Source organism: Mandrillus leucophaeus, unplaced genomic scaffold (assembly GCF_000951045.1).
Source record: "Mandrillus leucophaeus isolate KB7577 unplaced genomic scaffold, Mleu.le_1.0 Scaffold49, whole genome shotgun sequence".
Classification (NCBI taxonomy): domain Eukaryota; kingdom Metazoa; phylum Chordata; class Mammalia; order Primates; family Cercopithecidae; genus Mandrillus; species Mandrillus leucophaeus.
The window spans coordinates 1,456,102-1,460,253 of record NW_012105253.1 but is presented as its reverse complement, the minus strand read 5'-3'; positions in this window follow the sequence as shown (position 1 = coordinate 1,460,253).

The following is a 4,152-nucleotide window of genomic DNA, read 5'->3' as shown; positions in this document are numbered from 1 at the left end:
GCCTCCCAGGTTCACACCTTTCTCCTGCCTCAGCCTCTTGAGTAGCTGGGACTACAGGCACCCGCCACCATGCCCAGCTAATTTTTTTGTATTTTTAGAAGAGACAGGGTTTCACTGTGTTAGTCAGGATGGTCTCGATCTCCTGACCTCGTGATCCGCCCACTTCAGCCTCCCAAAGTGTTAGGATTACAGGCGTGAGCCACTGCACCCAGCCAGTTTATTTAGTAAAATTTGTAAGTTTCTGTTTTTCTTTTGATGCAGCTGCAAGGCCAACTAGCTATACAAGGCCACAAGTTATTCCAAGTCAATAGTTATGCCATAAATTACATGAGCTTGTCACTGTATAATTTACTGCCTTTGTTTTGCTCTTGTATACTAGCTGATATAAGCTAAACTCTGTCTTTGTTTGGGGCTCAGCTTTTTGGATGTGAATCCACTGAGCTGGTGCGCAGCTTAAAATAAATATCCTCCTATATTCACCCATACTTGTCTCTCTAGTCCTCTACATTCCGCAACATTTCTTGGTGAGCCAGCCAGGAGGAGTGGAGACGGCAGATCTACTGTCTCCTTTGCCTATGGGGCTGGAGCCGTGGGCCAGGGGAGACCTGTGACCCCAGGCACCACCAGGATAACTTCAGCCTGGAGGGGAAATTAGCTCTCCTGTGACCTGGCACCCCTACCCAGCAGCGCAATGGAACCTGAGAGGGGCTACAGGACAATTCCAGAAACAGCATGCTTCAGAAACTGCGGTAAGGTATTGGGGCCCAAGGCAGGACCTGTCCCATAAGGACGGAAGGGGCGCCTGATCACTTCCCAGGGTGTAACTGGTAGTCTGACCCACAGAGGTTAGGGGTGGCAAGATTGGCTCACCAATTCGGATGAAACTGAAGCCCCAATCGACACAGGACGTGAGAGTGGCTCGCTAAGTTGGTTAGGAAAAGGAAACTGGAGGCGGCGAGAGTGGCTCACCACCCCAATTAGGAACACAGGAACTGGAAGCAGGGAGGTGTGTGAAAGTGTGTGAGAGACGGTTCTGGGAGAAACCAATGTGGGGAGTGATGTGGGGAGTCACAGATCTCTTAGCGTGAACTGTGTGCTCCAAGCGAAGTGTGGGGCCAACCTGGACTAGTGGTGAACTACATGTGGCTAACAGGAGCTGCCCCACAGCTCAGAGTTGTGGTGGGAATAAGAACCTCTCCAAAGGCAGGTGGTGTCTGAAAACTCCCGTAATAGGAGAAGGTCTGGTTGGTCTGAGGCAAAAGGAAGAATGAGTATGCTGCATCGTAAAGGGAGGATATAGGAGGAAAGTCATCAAAACCCATTCCATTGGAGTGCAGGTTACAAAACTCTAAGAAAGGTTTTGCAGGGGATTATGGAGTTATGCTGACCCCCCAAAGGTTGAGAACTCTCTGTGAATTAGAATGGCCTTGTTTTGGAGCTGGATGGCTGACCGAAGGAATTATAGACAGGGAAATAATTGGCCGTGTATTTAGGGTGGTGACAGGGGTCGGAGGACAGGCTGGGCATCAAGATCAATTTCCTTACATTAACTCATGGTTAAATATAGTACAAATAAGACCAGCCTGGATCCGGCCCTGTTTAGCAGCTCATTACAAAACACCTGTGGCCCAAGCTGAGCCAGAAGTGAAAGTAAGAGCAACTTCGCCAGCAGATACAGAGTTAAAGCAGAAGTCCCAGAGGGAGCAAGAAAGGCTCTGCAGGAGCTACCAGAAGGAATAGAGATTCCTCCTCCATATGTCCCAGCCTACCCACCTTTACTGAGGTCAACAGCCCCCCAGGAACCAAATTCTGGAGCTAGCACACCCCAAGTTTCACCCCAAAGGGAAGAATCAGAGCCTTGAGAGGCCAGGGAAGGAATCAAGATAGTCAAGCAGGGCGTCTCAGATCTGGCCGTGCTCGAGCTTGCAAATGCCTCTCAGAGAGACGGGAGGACCCATTTATTATGATGACCAAGGCCAAGTCCAAGGAGGGCAGCAGACTTTCATCTGTCAGCCCTTTTCAACCACTAATCTCTTAAACTGGAAACACCACACTCCCTCCTATACAGAGAAGCCCCAAGCTCTTATAGATCTGATGCAGTCCATCCTTCTGACACACGATCCAACCTGGCCAGACTGCAGGCAGCTTCTTCTCATGCTGTTTAATGCTGAGGACCGCAGAAGAGTAACCCAGGCAGCTCTCCGCTGGCTAGAAGCCCACGCACCAGCAGACACAGTGAATACTCAGGCATGCGCTCAGGGCCAGTTCCCAGACCAAGATCCCAGCTGGGACCCAGAAGATGCGACCCAGTTTCAGTGTTTGCAGAGGTACCGAAAGACACTTCTGAAAGGGCTAAGGGATGGTGGAAAAAAGGCAGTCAGTAAGAAAAGATCTCAGGGGTGCTTCAGGGAAGTGATGGGAGCCCTAGCCAGTTTTATGAAAGACTCTGAGATATATGGGCTTTCCACCCCATTTGACCCTGAGGCTGTTGAAAATCAGTATATGGTAAATACATCATTTGTAGGACAGGCCCAGGGTGACATAAAGCAAAAGCTTCAGAAACTAGAAGGTTTCGCAGGCATGAATGCCACCCAGCTTATAGAAGTAGCCACCAAAGGCTCACACCTGTAATCCCAGCACTTTGGGAGGCTGAGGCAGGCGAATCACGAGGTCAGGAGATTGAGACCACCCTGGTTAACATGGTGAAACCCTGTCTCTAATAAAAATACAAAAAAATCAACCGGGTGTGGTGGCGGGCGCCTGTAGTCCCAGCTACTTGGGAGGCTGAGGCAGGAGAAGAGCGTGAACCTGGGAGGCGGAGCTTGCAGTGAGCCAAGATCGCACCACTGCACTCCAGCCTGGGTGACAGAGTGAGACTCTGTCTCAACAAAAAAAAAAAAAAAAAAAAGAAGTAGCCACCAAAGTGTATGTTAACCGTGACCAGGAGGCAAAGAAGGAAGCAGATCGGAGGCTTAAAAAGAAAGCCGATCTGTTAGCAGCAGCCCTCATGGAGAGAGAGACTAGCAATGTGAGAGGATGAGGATGTGGACGTGGATGTGGAAGAGGCCAAGACAAGGATTTGAGAGCTGACCAAGGTTAGAGAAGTATCAATATGCACAATGCAAAAAGAAAGGACACTGGAAGAATAAATGTCCATAAGGCAATGAGAGAAATGACCAAGGCCGTGAGACAAAGAGGCCACCAGCCAGGGGCTGCCACACCATAGTGGACCCAGATACTGATCTGATCGGGCTGGCAGGGGCTGAAAGATATGAGGACTAGGACAGACCACACTCCTTCTCATTGGGCCTTCAGGAGCCTATGGTCACATTAAAAGTTGGAAGCCAATTGATGGACTTTATGGTAGATACTGGGGCTGAACACTCTGTAGTAACTCAACCCATAGGGCCACTAAAACTATATAACTATTGTAGGGGCTACTGGAGTCTCAGAGAGGAGGCTATTCTGCCGGCCAAGGAGGTGTGTTGTAGGAGGATGAGAAGTCCAGCATAAATTCCTATACCTCCCAAAATGTCCAGTTCCCTTATTAGGGTGAGACCTACTCCAAAAACTGCAAACACAGATTACTTTGGCCCACAGGGAGGTATGACTTTAAATCTGACTCACCCAGAGGCCCTGGTGTTAACCCTTTCCGTCCTGCAGGCTGAGGAGTGGAGACTTTATAAAAAGAAATTGCAGGCACCATTGCAACCTCATACACAAGAGGAAGAAGAATTACTATTTCAGTTAGTTAAAGAAATTCCTGGAGTATGGGCTAAGGACAACCCACCTGGGTTAGCTGTAAATCATGCACCAGTGGTAGTAGAATTAAAACCAGGAGCAGCTCCTGTTCAGGTTCGTCAGTACCCAGTTACCCAAAAGGCTGTATGGGGCATCTGTAAACACTTAGAGTGGTTCTATAAACATGGGATTTTAGTCCAATGCCAGTCGCCCAGGAATGCTCTACTTTTGCCAGTACGAAAGCCACTGCCAGGACCGGGGTCTGATGAATATAGACCAATGCAGGACTTACGTGCCATAAACTGGGCCACGGTAACCATCCATCCAGCGGTATCCAACCCGTACACTTTAATGGAACTCACTTCAGCAAGTGCTACCTGGTTTACAGTCTTAGACTTAAAGGATGCTTTC